Source organism: Herpailurus yagouaroundi, unplaced genomic scaffold, assembly GCF_014898765.1.
Source record: "Herpailurus yagouaroundi ecotype Mexico unplaced genomic scaffold, PumYag 165, whole genome shotgun sequence".
In the NCBI taxonomy this organism is placed as follows: domain Eukaryota; kingdom Metazoa; phylum Chordata; class Mammalia; order Carnivora; family Felidae; genus Herpailurus; species Herpailurus yagouaroundi.
This window is the reverse complement of record NW_024412406.1, coordinates 8,681,132-8,705,987: the sequence shown is the minus strand read 5'-3', so window position 1 is coordinate 8,705,987 and position 24,856 is coordinate 8,681,132. Positions and strand designations below refer to the sequence as shown.

The following is a 24,856-nucleotide window of genomic DNA, read 5'->3' as shown; positions in this document are numbered from 1 at the left end:
TTTATTCCCAATGGGTGGGGCACAAATAAAAATGTTCATTAAATGGCAAATATACTTTTATCTTTGCTGGAAAAAAAAACTATGCAGATGTAATGAATATGTGCAACTGGTGAACCCCTTTTATTACACAACTTGTCTCTGCTTTTTCTAAATTCTAATTACTGGTTAATTTATTTTGTGAGTCTGTTTACTGGATTGGCTTGATCGTCTTGGTTCTTGTACAAACGTAACAGATTCATTTCTATGATGAATAACTTGGTAACTTATTAAAAACTTCTTTTGTCTAGAGGATATTAAAATTCAGAAAATATTGCAAGCCATTAGTCATTGTAACCAGCTCTAAATATGATTACAAAATCCATTTTGCAAGTGTTATCTATTGATTTATACTAGAAATCAGTGATAACTATACTATCAGGAGTCAACCAGCGATTATAATACCTATGGCTTTTCTAATACTATTTCAAACTATAAACACACAGCAAAAAGGGCAGGTTGTGGCTCTGTAGAGCAGGTGCAGGAATTGTTTATTTGGTTTGGACTGGCACTATTCGTTTGGGTCGTTTCTTGAGGTCCAAATTCTAGATTGGTGTACTGAGCGTAAAAGCCTAAAGATGTAGAGTGAGAGTTTGTAACATTGTCCCTGTGATATCAGCGCTCTGTGGATCAACAAGGAAAGCGTTAGATTTGCGTTACAGAGTTTGAGGGGAGTGCAAACCCTAATGTAAGATACAAGCTTCTAAGTTCATGGCATTGAGAATATGATACAAAGGATTCATTGTATTATAATCCATACGTTTTGCTCTTCCATTGTCACCTTTTTTTCTGTTGATACCTGACCTATTAAAACTTTTAGAATACCTAGGAGAAAAAAGCAAACATTAAGTTTGTATAAATAATAGATCTCTCGACCCTGAGAGCTATATAGAATATTCATGAACTGTGTTTATATTCACACCGCTCCTCTAACACTTTAAATTAACATGTTGTGAATAGAAGATATAAACGTACAGATTTTTCTATTTTATTAATCTCATGTGGGGAGCTAAAGAGAGGTAGAGTGTTACTGTTTATTTTCTCAGGAAAGGTTGTTTAATCTAATTGTTTGATGGTTATTTAAACGTGCGTGTATATGTGTGTATTAAGTTTATCTATTCACTCCGTGAGTATGAGTTGATCACCCTCACTATCTGCAGAGCAATTTGCTAAGTGTCAGAGTTACTCTTGAAGTTCCTTTTCAGGGAGAGTTGGATATTGCCTTCGAATGTATAACAACCAAATGAGATAAAAGCTTGTTTATAAAGAGGGCTTTAAAGCAGAGAGAGCTTTAGATCCTAGAACCAAAGGATGTATGTACTCTTCCCTTAAAAATGTTGTAAAATCATATAAAAATTTACTTTTCCCCCCACTGTTCTTTATTTATCTCTTAAATACTCAAGTGTCTTTGTAGTGTAGTGTCTAAAAATGGTAAGCCAACAAACAAAAACACACTTGGAACAAAGTTACCTTGAATTAAGAGAAGATTGAGGAGATAAATATTTGAGTTGTTGAAACTTGGTGTTGGACAATCCAACTATATTATTTTGCATTATCCTTCAAGGAGCATTCATTATCCCTAGTAGTAACTAGATAAGTACTCCAGAATAGGAATGTGTTGAGGTTGCCTTCTCTAAACTGATTTATAGAAACTGTATGAGTCAGATATAGAGGATTTTCAAGTGTAGTGATGAGAATATTAGCAAGCTTGGTCGGCTTGTGTCGGCAAAATGAAATTGCTTCATAAGTAACATTAATTGCTTTTAAATGAGAACCTAACAAATTGGCCTGGGCCTGGGAAAAAAAAAATGATGGTCTGTAATAGGCTAAAATATTAAAATTAGAGTTAAAATAGTTTCTGAGTTAATGACTAGACAATAATCTCCTATATAAAATTCATTTTCATTAGGAGTTTAATTTACATCATTTTGCATCGTGAATTATTCAGACTTTAAGGGAAAGTGACAAGTAGCAGTTATAAGACAAATACAGAGCTGTGAGAAAACAGCTTTTCTCGTTATTGACAACATATTGATTCATAACACTCTAAATGCGGTTATGTGTCAGTTCGATTTGAATAGACCACTTTACCTCCTGCATTGTCAACCTGGAGCAGTATTACTAAAAGAAGTGTGTGTCCTTATTTCAGTTTAAGGAGGTTAAAGGTTAAAGGTTGAGGGTGAGCTTGAAAGCATCATCTGCCTAGCTGCTTAACTTTAAACTGATCAATTTAATGAAAATCTGTTTTACAGATGTTGTTTTAATGTATTTGGCAGGATTTAGGCAGCTTTAACATTAGACGTATGCTAGTAAAAATTATTTCTTTATTTGACCAGAACAACACCTTTCCTTTTATGTTTAAGGTAGAAGGCTTGCGGGTTATGGTATTTTGGCAAGGAACCCAGAGGCAGAATGTGTTGATGATCTTTCCATCTGGACTCAAAAAAAGAATACCTTTATGTCTATTGCTAACGATGACTGCAAAAACAAACAAAGCTGTATTCATTTTTTGGCAGTATTATTTTCCTTAGAATTTTTTTTAAAAAGGAATTTTGTTATTGTTAAGGAACCCTTACTCTTTTCTTCAAGCAGAATTCTCTGAAGCGCTAAGTTAAGCACTATTAAATTTTGATTTTTTTCCTCCAGAAATTTTAACGATGAAGCAAACTTGGTCTAGGAAATTAAAACAATAAAATGAAACTACATATTGCCCTTAATCTTCTCTTTCAATGTATAAAAGTACTTTTAAAGTGAGGTTAGTAAATGCTAAGTGAGAGATAGCCACAATCAGGGTTGTAAGGTAAAGTGTGCCTGTGTGTGTATTTTCATCTACATCTAGATTGAGATATAATGCAAAAGCAGTGTTTCTTAGCCAACCACTTTATTGCGTTTGATTATATTCTTCTAATCCCACACCTTTGCATCCTCTACAGATTTCTGTCAATTGATAATCACATAATATGTCCTCAATAATATTTGTAGGATGAATACATGAATCCACTGAGCTATGTATTAAAAACAAAAACAAAAACCTTTACTTCCAACCCTCCTTTTTAAAAAATGCATTGCAATTGGTCTACCCCTTAAATGATCCCAAACTTTTCCTAAAGAGTAGAGTAAAAAGATATAATGAAAGCCACTTAGCACTACCCGTTCAAATGGAAGAAGAACAAATATGACTTTGGCCATATTTCAGTTTTACAGTTAGTTTACCTTGGGCTCAGAACGGACAAGACTTTTCCAGGCAGCTGATTGGTCTGCCCCCATCCTATGCAGGGCTTGAAAATCCTCTTGCCACACCTGTAATTCAGCTGCTCTTATAATATAATATGTATTTTTAAGTGAGGTGTTCACAGCTTTGCTGGTTCAAAGTCAAAAGCTTAATTATACCAGCCTTTTTTCTTCCTACATCTGCTAGTAGTGAAGCAGAATAGTCTGTCTGAATTCCAAAATGCTGTTTTCATATTTGGATTTCAAATTGGCTGAGAGCAGTGAATGAATCTCTTGTCTCCATGGTGAGCAAAGGAACACACGTGGGATTTAGTCCTAGGTAACTTTTAGTGTAACATTCCCCCAAGGAACATTTTTGGAGTTTTCTCATTAGCCATGTTATGGATGAAAGCATCCGGGTTAAGAACTAAAATCAAGGTGTGGGGGAGGGTCACAGAAGAGAATGCAAGGAGCCACGTTGGGAAAAGTATGTGGCAAGGAAATAAAAAATGGAATAATTAGCTTCACCTACCATTTTGCCTCTTTTTTTTTTTTTTTTTTTTTTTACTAGTAGGAAATAATAACCCGATCAGTTTGGAATTAACAAAGAATCACAAGCATTTTCATTTCAATAGGCCTGAATCCAACTTTGCAATTTAAAATCAAATATACCAGATATGTACCGTTTCAATTATTGAACTGTCATTGTCCCGGTGTGATGGTAAAGGAGGTCAGGAGATTGTGTGGTGCACATTTGCATAAAAGTCATTGTGCAGAAGGAAATTGGAATATGTGTGTGTATCTACGAAACCCAAACAGGTTTCTCTTAATCTTATTCTAGTCATTTGTTTAGATGAAGAAAGCTGTTTTCAGAGATAAACAAAAGTTATTCTTTTCTGCTGCTAAACATTAACCTGAATATGGAAATTTTTACACTTTTTGTATTAGTTTCAGATTTATGTTTCTTTTGAGGTTGAAATGCAGTGTGAAATTTAATTCCAGTTGTAGGATTTCTCTTTAAAAAAGTAATCACAACTCAAATTATTCTATTGTATTCTCATATAAAAAGACATGCTTGCATAATACTTATAACTAATAAATACGCAGATCAAATGGAGAGGAGCTGGTTAGCTAATAGCAACTAATAAATCACTGGTGTTTTCAGATCGCGATGTAATTGGCCAGCCCTATCTGCTGTGTCTACTTCTGTTTTTAAGCCTGACATTTGCTGAAGCACAGCCATGTGTTATAACATGACTACTCCAGAGCAAATATGGACTTGCTCCCTGCTTTCATATGGCAAGTAATATGTTACACTGTGAGCCGAGCCCCCTCTTTGTATTCCCCTAGAAAAAAGAATGACCCCAAATCTATCTATCCGAGTGTAAAATATGGATGTGAGTGCACATCCACCCCTAAAAGGATTACTGTAGACCAGGCATCAGCAACCTACTACATCCATGTCAGAACAGATGAAATGATTTTTAGTGTCTGAAATTGTTAACAAACCCAGACAAAACTTCAAGGCGGCCGAGGGCGCAAAGGAACCCTCCTACTTTATTTTTGACGTGTCTTTCCTTAACCAGTGCTACCATCTCCCTACACATCAGGCACTCGCTCTTAATGCTCCTCTCTGTTTCTTTGAAACCCTTCCTGTTTTATCCCACCTAGATCTTCTCTTCATGGAAATGCTCCAGGTTGCAAGATTACCCATCTAATTCCCCAAAGAAAACTAGCATTCCCTTAATTAAGGGGAAAAGGAGCCTTTTCGTAAAAGCAGAATAGCGCATCCAAAGGTGTAAATGACCTTCTAGTCTTTCCCAGGGTGCATTTTGTCTTAAAAGAACTGCTTAATCTGGATGAATTTCGAGCATGTGAGGGGGTGTAGTGACCTTGTCCGGGATGGGGCTTAGGTAGGGCTGTGCCCGACCCTAGGACTTTTCCTCACTCATCTCCTTCTGAACACCGCACCCCCCCCCCCCCCGCCCACACGCACACATCGTAGTGCTTCTCGTCTCAGAAACACAGTAAAAAACTTGAGGCTACCATTCACTTCGTTTCAGGACCATGTCAACTCATACTTCATGATTTATGTTACAGCTTTTGCGTAACTTGTGTCCATTCTGTCTCATGTAAAGTGTAGGTATGGTTTAACCAAAAGTAGTAAATCGCTTATGTGTCACCCACCCTGAGGTCATGTAGGTAATGCAGACGAAGGTGTTACCTCATAATTAATGTGCTCTCCCGGCGTGCTTCTTTGGCTTCCGTTTAATAGTCCCTGTCAATGGAGCTTGTTTAAAATTGCTGAAATGTTCGAATGGGTGCTGGGATGCCACGCAGTAATGCAGCCAGAGTCATATGTTAAGCAGGCCTCGCGCTGCTGAAAGGGTCTTGGCCCGGGGTGGAGTGAGGAGGAGCTGGCATGTGCATAATGACCGTGGTTCTGCTTCCAGAACATCTGGCCTGCCTGAGTTCTACTGGAAATGCTTTACCGAGTTTGCTTTGAGTCTGAGCCTATGCTCAGGCTGAGTTCAATTAGACGTGGAGATTTGTTCATTATTCAGATAATTCAAGCCTTAAAAGGCACTTTTCCCAAATTATCAGTGTATTTCAGGAGAGCTTACGATGATATGATTTATTCGAAAGAGGAACAGCGATGGAGGAACAGCCCCCTATAGCCCTTGAGGAAACATCATCACAGATCCCATAACCTCAGAGCAGTACAGTGCTTGGTACAGACACAAGGGCTAAAGTTCTCTTTGCAGGATGTCTCAGGATATCCTGAATGATAGCCCCAGTTTTTCTTCTAATAAATACAGAAACATTGATTGAGCACCTACTATGTGCCAGCTTTTAAAATGTCTCTTGTTTATGGAGACCCATTAACGTGGTAGGATGTAAGCCATCTGCTCTGAGGTGATGCTTCTGAACTCAATCTGTTCTCCAGTGTGGCAGGGATATTAATAAAATTAAAGGCTGAACCCCATACACTAGCCATCGAAAGCTTCCAGGAATTTTTCAACAATGGTTGGTCAAAGGACTGAGTGTGACTGCTCTCTTAACTTAGGTCATCAGTCGTTGTAGAGCAATGTCACTTGATTATCTTGACTTCCTCTTATTGCTCTCTTACATTGGAAGACTTTATTGATCAGTTTCAGGCAAGGGTTATAGTGGGAATTTTAGGGCAGTATAGAGCTTTTCTGTTAGTTGAGACATTTATGTTCTTCATGCATAAGGATGCTGGATGCATTACCTGGAAAAATGAAAAAGAAAACCACTTAAAGGATGCAAAATGTCAGATTACAACTTCAGTCAACCTTCTTATAGGATCAGGGTGATGATTTAGTTTGATTCTTGAAGAACTTTGTAAGTCCAGTTTATAATACTGTCAGAGTTCTGCTTAAAGATGAATTATTACAAAGACCAGCTTGTTATGATCATAGATAATAGCAATTGTGTGTGGCAACATTTTATTCCACTCAGTTTCATAATCTTATATTAATATTCTAGTTCTCTTATCTTTAAGGAGAAGTACTTTTGTAGCCTTGAATACATTACTTACATATATTATATTGAGAATGCACACATAAATATAAAAGTATCTTGAGACCATACTCTTAATACTTCATTGATTCAGATCTTCCCAAAGCCTTTCTTTCACTGGAAATGTCATAGAATATGCATCTCTCTTTTCTTGTTGCTTACGGGATAAATGTCAAGGTTATATTTTCCCATTAGGCAATTTTTAAAAAGCAATGTACAGGAAGGTTAAGGTTGAAGAATTCTTTGTCTCTGGTTATCTGCTGATAAAATTAGTGAAATGCAGAGCTGAAGGTGGAAAGAAATGAGCTATTGGTAGGTTCAACTGTATCACTTAACTCAAATTTGGGAGGGAAGCTTTTAAGGTTTTAAAATATTGATTTTTTTGAGTCCATGATGATGTGTCCTGTGCCAAGAAGAGCCTTGTTTATAAATGGAGTTGGCAAATGACTATCTGTATGTGATTTATGAGATATTGGGAAGAAATCTTACCAAAGATATCCCTTCTTTGGATGCCAGATATTCTGTCAACAGTAAAACCAAATTGATAATTGACTTATCCATTTATCCATTTAAAAAGAGGACATAAGTTGACAATAGTCATAGTAAGTTAGACTTTTTATGTGCATTTTCTCATTTACTCTTCCTAACAGTTACATGTTACTATTCCCATTTTGACATATGGGAACCTGTTATTCAGAACAAAATGCCCTGCTCAAGTCTTCCCCGATGGTAAGAACCTGTGCTGGAGTTCCAGCCCACGTTATGAGGCTTTGCTAATAAGAAAACTTTCTGTTGCACTTGAGGTTAGGAGGAGCAGAAAATGGGAGAGGAAACGGAAGGTCTAAGTGCCAGAGGCAAACTTGCCAATTTTGTCTAGGGCTTAATCATTTTGGAGCACACTTTTATTCTTTCAAGTTAGCAGATTCCCTTAAAGATATAGCAGATGCAACGTAATGTAAGAGCTGGCCAGTATGGATGCGGCCAACTAGAGCGATGGACTTAACACCTGTTGGGTCATCTATAAGCTGGAAGGGGAAACCACTGGTCACAATTGTTACCTGAATATCTCCTGTCACAATGGATTCTTTCACATTAAAAAAAAAACAAACTTCCTTTTACTGGCATTTTTGGGTGTTGGTATATCAAATAGAAAGAACTAATAGAATATTTATCACTTCTAGTGCCTGAGCTCTCAGTGCTTAAGCACCTTTGGAAGCTGCATGAACTCATTCAGGTCACCAGGGTACTTCAGCAGTAATGTACTAAATGGTACCCCTCTGACCTGAAAGAGGGAATGTGTCTCCCTAAGCATTTAACTTCCTAAACAGGAACAACTAAAGCACCGTCTACCCTCTGCCCAGAACTCAATTACCTTTTCCTGACATCCTTATAACTGCTGGAGGAAGTGCTGTTCATTTGCTCCTTATTAGAATCTTAAAATATAATCTTGTGTTGAATTATTTTTTTTTTACTTTTATCTTTCACTTCTTACTTTGATCCATTTTAGTGACAGGATTCCAGAAATTTTCTCTCCACCATATGTTTCTAATGCACTTCCTTCCTCTCTCTCCTTGAAATTTTGTTAATGATTCCAATGCAAAGCCCCAAATCTTGTTAGAACTATTTGCACTGGCTTAACTTAGAGGTACTAGGGGAAATCTGCCTTCCTAAATCTGGCTACCTCTTCCTACAAAAAAGTGTCGGTAGTCGACATTGCTGGAGTTGACCACATTCGCTAATGAAATGTTCTTTTATTGAAAAGAATAGTCTTACTTTTGAAATGACAGAATTGTTAGCAATACAGAAGCTCCCAATACCTATAACTGGTCTGCGTACAGCATGAACGGACAGTCTGATAATTACAATGTGTAGTACCTTTCAAAGGCTTTAAATATTTCTAACTATGCATTTGGCAAGTCTAAAAATAACACTAGCATATATCCTTAGGGCCTAAAATCATTCCCTGTTCAATTGTAAGAAATCAGGTAGCAAGTCTGATTGCCATCACCTCTGAGAGAGAGTCAGTTTACAAGGCATCTCCTTTAAATGCAATATATATTAGCATTTACCACTGAGTAACTAAGGAAGTGACATCATACATGGGGGAGGGGGAGGATGATTCTTAATTTTCACACCAAATAAATAAAATTGTTTTTAAAAATAAGATCAGCATGCTAAAATATGAATGATGCAACATCAGGATATACCTTTTAGGATTTGATTTGTTTGGTGAATTTATATTATACAGTGTTTTAGAAGGGAGATAACTGTCTCCTACTTACTATATGATATTATTGTGGGAGAAGGGGAGAGAGAGCGGGAGAGAGAGAATCCCAAGCAGGCTCTGCACTGTCAGCACAGAGCTTGATGTGGGGCTCAGTCTCATGAACTGTGAGATCATGACCTGAGCCAGAATCAAGCATCAGACACTTAATCAGCTGAGCCACCCAGGCACCCCAATTATCACAACTTTTTAAAGAGAAGCCCCTCAGTGTCCTTTGAGACATAATTTGGCTGAAAGTAAGTTCTGGGTTATTATCACTTCTTGTTTATTACAATTAAGTCATTAAAAAAGCACATTTGGATGGAACAATTGTACCAAGTTTTTCCATGATGAGTATTCCCTGAGAAGAATAACCAAACAATCAAAGTCATAACTAAGTTCCTTAAAAAATAGACCTAAGGGGAACTCATAAATAACTTTTTTTTTCAGAGAAAAGCAGTCTTTGGCTCTCATAATTCCTTAAATATTAGAAAAAATAAGATGGGCTTTATGAAAAATTATTTAGTTTTTGGAGTGCTGATTCCTAACACAGAGGATAGAATGACTGTCTTTAAGTCATCAGTGCAAAAATGTCTTCCTAATTGCTTAATTTTGTCAATTTAAATGTACATTTCCAGATAGACCTTCAGATATAATATTTACTTACAAGTTTTTGTAGCATATATGAGATCATTCTATTCCTTCTTATAGAACTGTGGCTGCAGTGAAATTGGTACATATAGCACTTTTCCAAATAGTGAACAATTTAATTCTTTATCAATGGGTGTAGAAAAATGTACATGTATTCAGTTCTCATATGTTGAATTATTGAAAAGTCAAGATGTCAGTACTTCAATAATGTTTTCAGTACATATCCAAGGACACCTACTTATACTTATTTTGCTCAAACCCTGGAAAAAACGGCATGCATGCATTTATGGATGTGTGTGTGTGTGTGTGTGTGTGTGTGTGTGTCTGTGTGTGTGTGTGTGTGTGTGTGTGTGTGTGTGTGTGTAAGAGAGAGAGGAGAAGAATACAGTATATGAAGACTTACTTTTACAAAATTGATGATCATAAGTTAATCATTAATAGTCACTTATTCTGTTTTTTAGTAAATGGCAAAAATCTCTTCCTGCACATTGCAAGTGTTCTCAGTCTCTAGAGATAATAAACTTTGATGCTGTTGTGCAAGACTCATCAGCAAGCACTGAAATCAGTTCTGTATGTACACATGGCTAATCAAAGGTTCAGGGATCAGGATATGATTTGGTAAAAGTAATAGGTTCTCCAAAAAGTAAATGGCCTCACTAATTGTGGGAGCACATTAAGCCTTTTCCCCCCTTACAAAAGGCCCTCGTCCCCCATTGGAGTAGATACATTTTCACAAAGCTTTGAGTGCTAAGTGTTTTAAAAAAAGTGTCTTTAAAAGCAAAGATATTTTCAAATTAATGCCTACCTAATCAGTGCTCTATTCTTGTGTTTATCTTAAAGTCACAATAGATACCATAAGACATTTAGACTCAGAATGATCCTTGAAATTCAGGGAATTGGGTAACCAGAACAAGTATCTTCAAATATCTTAAGCTGATCAACTGTGGGAAATTGATGGAATAAGACAACAATCTTATTAAGCATGAAATGATATAGGAAAATGTGACTAAAAGTTTCAAGAAATCAGTTCTAAATTAGAAATGGAAGGAACTAAAGTTATATGCTACAAAATCTACCATGTGAACAATGCAATGAATGTTGAGACCACTGTCTTTTGCTTTGCCTTTTTTAAAAAAAAATTGCATATATATTGATACAAAATTGGTATATAATTTATATTTATTGAATGTAATTGGTATATAATTCATATTCCATGCTCTTAAACCATTTAAATTATACAATGAAATTTTTTATTTTTTAAAATAATCTCTATGCACTACGTGGGGCTTGGACTCAATCCCAAGATCAAGAGTCTCATGCTCCACTAGCTGAGCCAGCCAGGGGTCTCACAATGAAATATTTTTCTAGGATATTCAAAGAAGTATGCACCCATCACCATCATCAATTTTAGAACATTTTCAACACTCCAGAAAGAAATCCTGTCCCATTTAGTCCACTCCCACTAATCCCGAACCCCCTTTCCTGGCACTAAGCAACCATTAATTGCTTTCGGTCTATATAGATTTGCCTAATCTGGATATTTCATGTAAAGGGAATCATGCTATATGTGACACTTTATGACTTATTTCTTTCACGTAACATAATATTTTCAAAATTCACCCGTCTCGTAGTATGTATGGATCTATATTCATACCTTTCTACTATGGGATTTCCATTGTATGGATAAACTGTGTTTTATTTATCCTCTCATCAACTGATGGGCATTTGAGTTGTTTCCACTTTTTGGTTATTATGAATAATGAATAATGATGCTGTGAACATTTGTGTACAAGTATTTATGTGGACATGTGTTCTCATTTCTTTTGAATGTATACTTGAATGTGGCATTGTTGGTTTACTAGGCTGTCTTTACTGCCAGTCAGTACTTTTTTTTTTTTAATGTTTATTTATTTTTGAGAGAGATGGAGCAGGGGAGGGACAGAGAGACAGGGAGATGGGATCTGAAGCCAGCTCTGTGCTGACAATAAAGAGCCCCATGTGGGGCTTGAACTCATGAACCCTGAGATCAAGACCTGAGCCGAAGTCAGATGCTTAACCAACTGAGCCACCCAGGCACCCCACTGCCAGTCAGTTCTTATTTTGTATCTGGTCAGCACCTTCTTTATCCTTTAAAGAATATTACGATGTTTTTGTTTTTGTTTTTGTTTTTTTCCAATCACCCAAACTTATTCATCTCCTGCTTTGGCCAACAAATTCAGTGCGAAAATTAACCCTAACATTTACTGAGCACTTATTAGGTGGCAGAAAGTCTTCTAAGTTAAAAAAGAATAACTCATTAAATCAAACAGCAACCCTATTAGGTAGGCACTATTATTATGCCGATTTTGAAGATGAGGAACTAAAGCAATGAAAGCTTAATTAATCTAACGCGATGTAGCTGGTGAGAGTGACAATGGAGTCTGAGGATTTGAACCAAGATTGCCTGGCTCCAGCACCCATGGTCTTAAACAGGACACCGTGTCATAGGGAAGATCTTACATGGAGAAGGATACCTGGAAAGGAAGGCCTTGTTGGGGGCAGAAGGGATGGAAATAAGAGTGTAACCATAATTATTGATCTTCAAAAAGAATATGAATCCCCTGAGAGAGAAAAAGAGGTAATTGTGAGATAGATAGAGATGGAGAGACTTTGAGAAGTGTAGTGATGGAGAGCAAATTAGAAAAATCACTGATAACAGTATATAGTTCTTTTTTATGTCAGAATGTAAACTATTTGGTTCATACAATGTTCTCTGAAAAATATCTAGAACTGAGCTCTCCATGTTTGTAGGAATGAAAAATTGGTCTACTTTATAGTAACGTAAATTTACTGAAAGACATTTTGTTAGACTGATGTTCTAGTAATGCACAAAAGCTTGTTTGTTCTCATTTGTTAAAAACACACTGTGCTGAGGGGCGCCTCGGTGGCTCAGTCAGTTAAGCCTCTGACTTGGGCTCAGGTCACCGTCTCAAGGTTCATGAATTCAAGCCCCACGTTGGGCTCTGTCCAGACAGCTCGGAGCCTGGAGCCTGCTTCAGATTCTGTGTCTCCCTCTCTCTCTGCCTCTACCCTGCTCATACTCTGTCTCTCTCTCTCTCTCTCTCTCTCTCTCTCTCTCTCTCTCTCTTTCTCTCTCACTAAAATAAATGAACATTAAACACACACACACACACACACACACACACACACACACACACACACACTCACGCTGTGCTGGACCCTAATGGTGGGTGAGTAAGACAGACACAAAGGTATATGATTCAATTCCTGTCCTCAAGGAGCTCCCCAGTCTTTAGAAGAAAACATATAATGCTTTGTATCTGTGCTTCATTTTCCCTTATGATTTTGCTCTGGTAACAGCCTTTCTGAATTCCAGAAGTTTGCAGAGACATTTTTAGTACTCTATATAACACGTTTTAGCAATATTTACTCCTTTGTGTCATCTAGGAAGTTAATATTTAGATTTCCTGTGGTATTGGGGAAACAGTTAGATTCCTGCATTGCAGAGCTTTGATAAAGAGTGGTTGTTTGCTTCCACACCAGTAAAGATGTTGTCCCATTGTTGGAAAATAATGTACAGTGTCAGTAGAATTTAAGTCTTTTCTCTCTCTTGCCTCTCCCTCCCCACCTATGTGATGTTTGTGAGCATGATTTTTATGTTTTCATAATAGTAGAGATATGGATAAACTGAAATATTACTTTGTGCTTCTCTTTTTCTTTTTGCTAATTAGAAGGCGTTTTTTTCTTTTTGTAGGTATAAAAACATAAATATACTTGTTTTTAATATCTGATCTAATTAGTTACTGGCAAAATAGTCTTAATATTTTATCTATAGCTATTTCAGGCATCATACTATTTTATCCAAACAATTATTAATGTTCTTTGAGGTTTTCCATTTCCAAAGACCTACTGATCTTAGCAAAACCTATCGATATGGGTACAGTGAGGTTAGGGGCTGGGCTACCACTATTCCTACTGTTAGAACATAGCATTTCTTCTTTCTCTTTTACAATGACAAATTAAGGGGGAATTATGCAAGAAAACATGATAAACTCCCATGTTATCTCATGCTAAAAGATTTCCTGGAGCTGCTTTCTTGAGTCTAAAACATAGTGAATCTGAAAGATTGACTGCCTATGTCAGCACTTAGGTCTATGAATACCAACGAGCTTAATAAACACTCACAAAGTAGGTATCACTCTCTAATACCCTTCCGTTATTAATATATTGGGGGTGCAGAGTGGTGGGAAGGTGTGGGGTGGTGTCTCAGAGAAATACACTGAAAGAAATACACATCTGTCTTTCCCCTCATCCATGTCTACAGCTATCCATGCATCTCTCTGTAACTCAAGAAAAGTTTTAAAAAGAAAGGAGAGGCATTTTCTGTCATAAAGTGTCCAACTAACTTTCTGACTCTTTATGTGGTTTTTGGCAAGCATTTCTGTGCCTTAGTTAATATATTAGTAAATGGAGAAAAAAACACTCCACTGAGTTCTGTAGATCTTAATTAAGGTACAAAAATAGCTTTGAAAAAAAGTCTTCTGAGATGAAAGCTTTTCTTATATGTGGAAAATATTACTCATGTCTTGTCAGCATATCTACTCTACTGGCATTGCTTTTTTGTACTCGGAGATAACTTCTGCTTTTCTTATTATTGGTCAGACACTTTCCCTTTTTAATTTGTATAAGTGCTCTTGGTTACACTATTATATCTAGGACGTGTCATTCTTGAAAAGCCATTCGTAACTTTTATCTCTCCGATTGGCCTTCAGTTGAAGTTTGCTTTGAAGAGCAATGTAGCTACACTCATCTACTTGAAAATGGGTAAATATAGCTCATAGAAGACCACTATTTGTGCATTACTTTATGTGCTTTAACTTCGATATTCATTCTTTCTTAGAATTTTGCCCACAGGGAAAGAGCTATGTATTACACCTTTAAATACCAGTTTTCAAGTCCGCCGAGTGTGAGTTTGCAAATGAGAAGTAGTAAGTGGAACTCAGAACTGGAAAAATGACTGTTTAAAGCTTCTGTGTCTGGCATTCATTTTAGTTTTGCCTTTAGTCTGGTACCACATTTTTTTCATCTATAAAATGGGTTCTGAGTTACCATTATGATTAGAAAGTTAGCATTAACAGTTTTTGAGATCTGGTCTAAATACAATCACTTCTGCGGTTCTCAGAGCTGAATTTATTCTTAACTTTCACAAGGATCTTACCTTAAATTGCTGATGTACTTATACATATATCAGGTTGCCAGTGTTCTACTGTTTTGTTTAATCCACAAATATATGTTTATGTATTTTTCTTGTAAACAGGAAGCAGGGTAATAATCATATATAAACAACTAAACTATATTCCTTCCTTAATCCCTCGTGTTTTTTTCTTTTACTTATTTGATGCTAATCATTTCATTGACTTATTTACTGAGAGCCCACTCTGTCAGGCCCTATGCAAGGGAATAAGGATATAGCATCAAATAAGAAAGACACTACAGTAACAGTTTAGTAGAGGAGACAAACATTAAACACATAATCGCATATTAGGCAAAGCAATAGTTAATTGCTATTGTAAACAAATAATAACAGTTTTTAAAAATAACCTGGAATAGTTATTTGTGTTATTAGTACGTAAATATTTGTATAAATCACATTCTTCTAATCTTAGAAGAAAGTGGAGAATTTGAATGAGACACTGTATTGAGGTATTTAAAAGAGTAGTGGGGGGGGTGCTGAACTGAATTAACATCACTAGATACTGGCTGTCATTCAGAAAAAAGCACTTACCACTGAGATTTTATCAGAGTAAAAGCACTTTAAAACTTTTTGGAGTCATGAAATGTGCATGTGAAAAAGCATTCTAGAAATGGCTGCATTTCCAATTGACATATTTGTGCAGAATATGATATGGAAAGTTGTATGAGATGAAGCTGATCATTAGGCTTCCTGTTGGAACTTTGAAAACATCCCAGTTCCAAGGCCACGACCTCTGGGGAGTGGGGGCGGGGGGTGCGGTGCATCTAGGAATCTCCTCATTTAAAGAGATGATCCTGATAATTAGCCTGATTTGGGGATCGCTGGACTAGAAGATTTTGAAGGTCATTGTAGATCTACAGACTCATGAGAAAATAGTGAATGTGGTGGTTGTACTAAGCTTGGCTCTGTTCACATTTGTTCCTCCCATGTTCGGAAGATAAACTATGTCTTTTTTTAATTTTTTTATTATATGAAATTTATTGTCAACTTAGTTTCCATACAACACCCAGTGCTCATCCCAAAAGTTGCCCTCTTCAATGCCCATCACCTACCCTCCCCTCCCCTCCCTCCCACCCCCCATCAACCCTCAGTTTGTTCTCGGTTTTTAAGAGTCTCTTATGCTTTGGCTTTCTCTCCCACTCTAACTTCTTTTTTTTCTTTTTTTTCCTTCCCCTCCCCCATGGGTTTCTGTTAAGTTTCTCAGGATCCACATAAGAGTGAAACCATATGGTATCTGTCTTTCTCTGTATGGCTTATTTCACTTAGCATCACACTCTCCAGTTCCATCCACATTGCTACAAAGGGCCATATTTCATTCTTTCTCATTGCCACATAGTACTCCATTGTGTATATAAACCACAATTTCTTTATCCATTCATCAGTTGATGGACATTTAGGCTCTTTCCATAATTTGGCTATTGTTGAGAGTGCTGCTATAAACATTGGGGTACAAGTGCCCCTATGCATCAGTACTCCTGTATCCCTTGGATAAATTCCTAGCAGTGCTATTGCTGGGTCATAGGTTAGATCTATTTTTAATTTTTTGAGGAACCTCCACACTGTTTTCCAGAGTGGCTGCACCAGTTTGCATTCCCACCAACAGTGCAAGAGGGTCCCCGAGAAACTATGTCTTTTAATGCCCTCTTTGAATCCCCTCCTTTCACAAAACTCTAGTATTTTGCGGGGTCTGCCCATGTTGCATATTCTGTCCAGGGAAATCATGGAAGGCATTGCCCTCTGTCTTGAATATTGTCTTGCCTCTCAGGACAAGAGTCTGACAACATGTTTTGATATTTAAAAAAAAAAAAATCCCATTTCAGTAGGAAAAATGGCAAACCTTTCTAAAGAAAACCTTTCTGTACAAAACAGCTGTTCTTTTGTTGAAGGTCTGGCACTTCATGAACCGTCGGGCCAAGAAACCATTTCTGAGTCCAAAAGTCAAGTAAAAAAAAATCTAAGGCCCCTGTATTGAATTTTGTAGGAATATCTTTTTTGGTAGATTTTTGGCATCATGCTTTGCTTCATCATAGTTGCAGAAATCCACTCTTCCTTGTACATGAAGATATCCCCCAGGCAGCAGATATATAGTCTCTTTTCTGAACAGGAATCTTACAGGTCTTAGGAGAGCCAACTTTCACAGACCCGCTGGGTTGGATGCTCATTTGTAGCCTACTATAATGATTCTGCAATTTTTTATTTTCTTGCTATTCAAGGAAGGCAGGTTCTGAGGTTTGTTTTTGGAGTTTTACTTCATAATAGCGTATATTTTCTCTTTCTGTTTCTCTCCATACACATGGAGATAAATGTGTGTGGGTATGAGGTGTGCATGTATGTGGGGGCAGGATGTGTGTGGGTATGTAGGTATAGATGTGTATATATTTCTTTATCCTGTTTATGAAAGAGAACTGTGTATTCTATGATCTATAACTTGACAATTTTCTTTTAGCAATATCCCATACTTTTCTTTCTTTTCTCCCAAATATAGCATCTAATACAGATGCACTGGTAGCTACAATGACAACCAAGACTAAAAAGAAGCAAATAACTATGGTGCCCAATTTCATGAGCAACAGAATCTACATTGCCATAATACATTACTCTGGAAAAGTTATTGTATTTAACCACTTGCAAGTTAAAAACCGGATCTCTATGTACTTCATAAAAGAGGGTCTTTTTTGTAGGTTGCCATGAAATAATCAATCAGTTCTGTACAAGAGCGACATTTTAAAATGTGGATGTACTGTAAACTACCAATGTCAAACTGTATCTGAGTCCCACTGGCAATATAGCCTGTGCTCCACAAGAGACCCAAACAAAACAAGCTCCCTCCCCACAGACTGAAAGAGTCAGACTAACCAAATAACTGGGTGATTTGGTTAAAAAAATTATTTCAATATTTTGCTAGTATTTTGATTGGCTTGATCAGTTACCTGAGCCCAGCTGGTACCTACAGATCAGGATAGAAGTTCCCTGCCTTGCCTGGGGTGAGCCCTGGGCCTTTGGTTATTTAAGGATATTGTTCAATGAGCATACGTAAGTGTGCTATAAACGTGCTATAAAATAAAACCTTTCGAGTTTTGTGCTGACGTAGAAGATATAGTACAGTATTGTATATTTGTGTGACCTAAAGCATTTTGCTCCACTATGACAGACATATCATCTTCCTGTGCCAATATAAATGCAAGGACATTTCATAGTCATAATCTGTTAATACCAGTTAGCAGTGTCACAAATTAAAGCATTAGTGGATTTGTGTTGCTTGAGGAAGCAACTGATATAAAATACCAGGAGCTTGAAGGAGTGGGGCAGTTTATTGTAACATAACTCTGCATACCATAAGGGCTCCATGCCCCTTGGTGTGTGGACCTTCACAGAGAGCTCAAAGGAATAGCTCATTATGCAACAAACATATTACTAGGAAACATTAGGCTAGATACATTCTCAAGAAAGTAATTTTTGTGATCAGCAGACAACAAAAATCTAAAGAGGATTTTTTTTTTCACAGAGAAAGAAAGATTTTACTGCTTTTTAAAAATTTACATTTGTAGTTCAGGCAAAAAAAAAAAAAAATCTTCCCAGGATGCAAAGAAGTGCATTTTCTACAGTTGCATTGTTTGGGAGCTGTACCTAAATAAAAAAATTAGTGATGATTTTCAAAAGGTACTCTTACAGGAACTATTGATAGTCCTATAACAGAGATTTGGGCCAAATCATTAATGTTGATACTATCATGATGGATACATAACTCTCTTATCAAGAGACTTGTAACCTAGGAATATGGAAAGGATTGTGTAAAGTATGGAAGGAATATTAGATTAAATCCCCTCTTTAATTTTAGTAGTGGTTTGAGAGAGTAATGCATTTATTACTGTAGCACATTTTGTATTTGCCTAGGCATTTAAATGATTTTTCATATTTCCCCTTTTTAGCCTAGATTATGGATATATTCTGAGAGAAAGTTATAGGGAATAACAATTATAGAGAATGAGAACCCATGGTTAAAATTATATGCACATTGAACCACAATGAGGGTATTAAAAGTATTTCATCCCATTTGTAAAATATCTTCCATGACTCTGAAAGGGCAATATTTTTTCCAATTATATCTGCTTTAGCCTGCAAATGGATTACCTTATGAGAACTCTTATAAAGCAAAGAGTCCAAAAATAATTGAAAGTGTAAGGACAGATAAGCTGGGCATATAAGGGCCCTGAGCAAACTTCTCGCAATAGCATTCACAGAACAGGGGGAAAAAAAAAAAAGTTTATCTTAACTCCTGCTCAGGACCAGATGAACATTTTAACCCTTAGCATCATGATGCTTTTTATTGACAGGGAGTGCCTCCTGTGTAATTTCTGGCTCGATTCTCCAATGTCTGGAAGATTGCATTTTGACTTTCTCCATTATTAATAACCAGATCTGATCTTAGGCTTGTCCAAGGTCAGGCGGGCTGGCCAGGTCAGCCTGTTTGTGTGTATGCATGAACTGTCACATCTACTCAGAGTGACAGGTAGAGGATGAGGGCGGTGAAACCAGGGTGTTAATCTTCAGACCACCAAAGGGAGCCTCTTCCTGCTGGAAACAAAGACCCCTAAGGATGTGGCCACCTTTTCCACCCCGCCCCCAGGCTCATTATATTTCCACAAATGATGCTCTGTTGAAGAGCGCATTTCAGAAAAGGTAAATGATTTAAATCATCTCAATAAAAACAATAATATATGTTTGCCTTATTGTTCAGAACTTTTAATCAGATTGACAGTGTCTTATGTGGATCAATTTTGCATGGCTTTTCCTTTTCTTAGGTAAATAACTCAGCTACTCTAGAGTGTGTTATCTTTATTCCTGAAATGCCCCCCGTTTCACAAGTCAAAAGTACAGAAGCTCTAAAGAGTATGGGGCGAGACACATTTTAGAAACCAGATAAGCAACTTTAGAAGCTGCAGAATTTGTAGTATTTTTCTATAAAACATATCAAATAAACTCATTTTTCCAAAAAAAATCTTGCCTTTCTGGGTAAAAATTCCTAAGAAGCTATTTGGTTCCTAATTGATTTTCTACGTCAGTTGTTCATTGAATAGATAAGTAGTGCCTGTGATATTTGATTACAGAGCAAGGCACCCATTTAACCTTCTGTTCTTTCCTGGCCAGGATTTCAAATACAATAGAACGTTCCTCCCTGAGGCTCAGCAGGATTAGACAGCTAGCGGTAATCCCTGATACGCTGAAATAGACCTGATGGAACTTCACCTCACTTGTTTAGGATTATGCTCATGAATTCCACTCACCCGGCAGCATTAACCCTTTAGAGACTGGGGCTAGGATATTCTATCAGCCAAAACAGTAAAGAAGCAGAAACCCACTAGTAGATTCTGAGCAGTTATGCCTCATTTCTTGACCGCCGTATAATAATAATTTTGAAGTTAGCACAGATACGTGTTCTAAATTATTTTTTTTCTGAAATTCTGTGGCTTCAATATACGTATCTGAAGACTTGTATTAATCTATCTTCCTAAGTATAATTTTGTTTAAGAAACTTTATGAAAAGTTCTAATCTGTGTCACAGCTTTCCCACCATGGTCATAGTTAAATTATCTTGTGGAGGTGAAGGATAAATGACTCCCTATAAAGTAGGTCCTTGATAGTCTAGGTTAACTGGAACCAAGGCAAGTATGAAAATCCCCAAACCTCATTTTAGCCAGAGGTTTCCAATCTCTTCCTTTTCCTTTCATTAGAGCAAATTCCATAGGTTTGAGTTTAATTTTCTCTCTTTTCCCTCTGGGGGATATGAAAATGAGCTAAGAAATGGCCAAGAGGCAGGAAATCAGTGGGTGAAAAAGAACTAGTAAAAGGTATAGTTAATCCACAAATTGGAAAGTCAGACCCGTGTTAATCAAGAGATGAAAGGAAGAGCATACACTCTTTCAATGCAGGTTGCAGTACTGGCCTTTATCATGGTTTTTTAATAATTTACATTGAAATCTGTTCCTGACACTATTAGGCCATCAAAATGAGGCCCTTGCAAAGTCCCAGGTTTGAAATGGATTATTAGTGATGACTAACACAGTCTGGGAGAGCCCCCCAATCATTATGGAAGTGATTACCTTGAATCACCTAGGTCTTTTTGTGTTGACTCTTTAAATATTCATATTCACAACTAGTTCTATTAATTATTGAAATAAGTGATTCTGGTTTTGATGATTAGAAGATTTCCCACCATCCTCATAGGTTTTAGAAAAATGTAAGTTTTATTTGAGAGACTTAACCTCCAAACAAAGCTATGATGATGAATACGACCTCATTGCCATTGGTAATATTTCAAGGTTAGAGATAATTTAATGCTAAAGCATTGGTACATCCACCTCCTTTCCTGAAACTGCCTTTGTTAGTGGTCCTTAAGAATGCATTAGATTAGAGACAACATTTGTTTTTATTAAGAAATTTTTAGTAGAACAAATACAATCATAGTTTAAAAGAGAACTATGAAACATTTTGGAAGCATTTTCTTTACCACCTTCTTCACCCTACAGATTTACTGCAGTTGTGACGATAGCCAACGTCAAGATTACAGGAGGAGAAATATGGTGCGTCCCTTGTGCCCTGAAGCTTAGTTTTTTGTAAGAACTAAAAAAAATCCAGCGAGTAAATGGATGGGATTAAGGCTGAAACAGTGGTCCTGCTCTAATAATATTTTGGATTTGTTTGGTGGGGAGCAAAGAGATACATACTGTGAAGTGGGGGCTGTGACTTGAAATGATTCTGACAAATCTTTAATTAACAAATCCTCCCTCTTACTTTTTTTGTACAAAATATCTCATTTTCATGTGTTTAGAGAGCGAAGATGGCTTCTATTGTTCCATTTAAGTGACATATTATTCTAATTAATTGGGAAAGTGCTCCCATGGGATGGGTGACTCGAGGACGGAGGCTCTTAGGCTCTATCTTTACAGTGGTCCTGGATTTGCCCTTTTCTCCTGATGGGCTTTTACATATGCTGTTGCTGAGATTCCAGTTCTTTGTTGTATGTTATAAAATTCTATTGCATCAGCATGAACAAAACAGGAATATTATAGATGTGAACCTTTCACCCCAAAAGACATATAACAGATTGAAAAGCTCCAGATCAGGGTAACAAGAATGCTTGCAGCCAGCATGGATGGGTTTACAGATGACTAAAAGCTGGTATTAATAAATCTCGGAAGGAGAAGAATAGGAGCAGAATTTACTGAAGTCTGTGAAATAATAAAGGGACGTGAAGCTAGGCCATGTGCATCTTTGTACTGTGTGTCAGAAAGAGCTAGAAATCCTTCCGTGTAACTGGGAGAAAACAAATTTCAAAGTGACAAAAGAGAACTTGGTGTTTGTTTTTCTATTTGTTAATAAAAAGTAATTTACCTCTGGAATAATTGAGTTAGAAGATTCTGGAAAAACCAATTCATCTTGGAATCATAAGGACAAAGGAGACCTTGAGGAGTCTCCTCCCTGGCAGACAGGCAATATTAAAACCATCCCCCAAAGAAGTCCATCTGTATTATTTTTAAAGAGAAGGAACTGGTTTAGTTGTGGCCAATGGAATGCTTTGTGACCACATGAACAAAGAGATAATGACTGAAGAGTTTACAACTCTGAAGCAAATCCATTGATTCTGCAAACTTTGTTCATATAATATGCTGCTGCAAAAATTCTTAAGTTTTGTTTAAGGAGTTTTGCCCAAATAGTATACTTGTAAAACCACTTTTAGGGTACCCTGGGATATGCAAACTTGATTAACACATGGTCCTTGCCTCGGAGATGGTCAAAGATACATACAAACAACAAATATGCCATATATAAAACCCCTACATTTCGTATCACAGCAAAATAACTAAAATTCTATGTAGCGAGGAATGTTTTACGTGCACCGTATTGTTCAGTCCTCACAACAGCCCAGTGAAGTACATGCGGTTCTCACTGCACTGTACAGGTTAGGGAATGAGGCATAACAAGCTCAGGTGTCTTGCCCAGGGTCATACAGACAGTTGAGAAGCCCAGGATTGGAACCCACTCCTCTGCCTGGAGGCTGTGCTCTTAAGCATCATTCTCTGCTACTGACGCTTCTCCAGAGGCTGACATCAATCTGGAGTTCATGGACACATAGGACATCCATATGCGAGCTTCAGAAAGGCATGGAAGGTGAATATCACAAGTGTATAAAAGGTATGCATTTTCCCACTGAGGAGCATGTCCATACCTCTTCTAAGATTCTCAGACCCTCTATGGGGTGTTGGTTGAGCATCCAACTGTTCTTTTTGGGTCAGATCATGATCTTGGGGTTCGTGAGTTTGACCCCCATGTGGGGCTCCACACTGGCAGTACAGAGCCTACGCTTGGGGTTCTCTCTCATTCCCTCTCTCTCTGCCCACCTCCTTTCGCACTCATGCTGTGTGCTCTCTCTCTGTGTCTCTCTTTCAAAATGAATAAATAAATTTAAAAAGGAAAAAAATTTGCAGGACCTCTAAATTTAAGAACAGTCTTCCTAGAATATGGACTCAGAGAGCTACAAAGTGGTAAGACCTTTGACAAATGGAGGAGAGTATGGCCAACGGGGCAAAATGAGAGGAGATTAGTGTTTGGATGGACTCCTACAGGATTCGATAAGTGGGTGTCAAGTTTGGAGATGTGGAGAGGAGGAGGAAGCCCATTGTCTGACTCAGGAAAGAGCTGGTTGTTTTCTCCCCAAGTTCCAATCAAGTCAGTATAATTTTAGACATTCACCTTCTTACTAATAGGTGACTGTGATCTAGGCATTAGTAAAAGCAGTGCATGTCCAGAGAGTGCATGGGTTTGAGTAACTATGGGAACTACTTTACCTTCTCTCCCATTCAGTCACTGATCTATAGATGTCTGCAAACATTTCATTTCAAATATGATTGAAATAATCCTGAGTCCCAAAAGTAGATAAGTCCATTGTTTTATTATTTGTAGTATAGTATTTGAAGTAGAACAATGCTCTCCCAAAATACAAGACAATTAGCATCAATATATACTTCTGAATCAAAGGAATGAATGCTGATCATACCAGAATTACTAATTTTAATCAGCATCTTTCAAATGGAATATGGGAACTAATTTTTATTTAATGTGATAGTCCGAAGTCATACCACACTCATGGTCAATTTTTTTGAAGGGGTAAAATATATGCTAATAATTCCTAATCAATTGTCAGACACTATTTTTTTAAGAAATATTTTATTGTGCTGAATTCCTTCATCAAAGTATTTTTATGCATGTCATCAGTATGAGTTGGTTAATTCAGGCATTTTTTTAGAAGGGTAGTCTTTTTTTTGTTTTGGTTTTTTGTTTGAGAGAGAGGGGGAGGGAGGGACAGAGAGATGGGGGAGAGAGAATCTTAAGCAGGCTGTACATCCAGCATGCAGCCCCATCCAGGGCTTGATCTCATGACTGTGAGATCATGACCTGAGCCAAAATCAAGAGCTGGACACTTAACCAACTAAGCCACCCATGTGCCCTGTGGGATATGTATGTATGAAAGGAATACTAGTTGTTAAATTTTTAATATTCATAATTTATAAGTTCAAAGTGTAGTTTGAAAAATAATGAAACAGCTACATCATCAATGTCATGTATATTTTTAGTGAAAACAATTTTTACCTACATTTAACCATTCCTTTGGGGTTCTTACAAAGCCAGGGCTACAACTGACCTCTGAGCTGGCCATAACTGTACAGTAAAACCAAAGAAATGAAACACAAGGTAATGCTTTAGTTTCTTTCCATTGGTCAAAATGGAAGATAAAACCTAGCTAAATAAGGAAAACAACAACTTTAAAGTGTGACTCCCTATCACAAAATGCAATTGCAAAAATAAGGAAGGACTTTTAAAAGTGTGGTTTTGCCTCAACA

General features: G+C 37.1%; 1 protein-coding gene and 1 long non-coding RNA gene across 6 annotated transcripts in view; one reads left to right on the top strand and one right to left on the bottom strand.

The window, feature by feature from the left end:
• LOC121038101 (uncharacterized) overlaps positions 1-5,800 on the bottom strand; it is a 24,701-nt gene extending 18,901 nt beyond the window's left edge. The window contains exon 1 of the long non-coding RNA XR_005794161.1: positions 5,471-5,800. This is a non-coding gene — a long non-coding RNA (uncharacterized LOC121038101). The remainder of the gene's footprint in view (positions 1-5,470) is intronic.
• ZFHX4 (zinc finger homeobox 4) overlaps positions 1-24,856 on the top strand; it is a 184,790-nt gene that overhangs the window by 27,560 nt on the left and 132,374 nt on the right. The window lies entirely within an intron of this gene.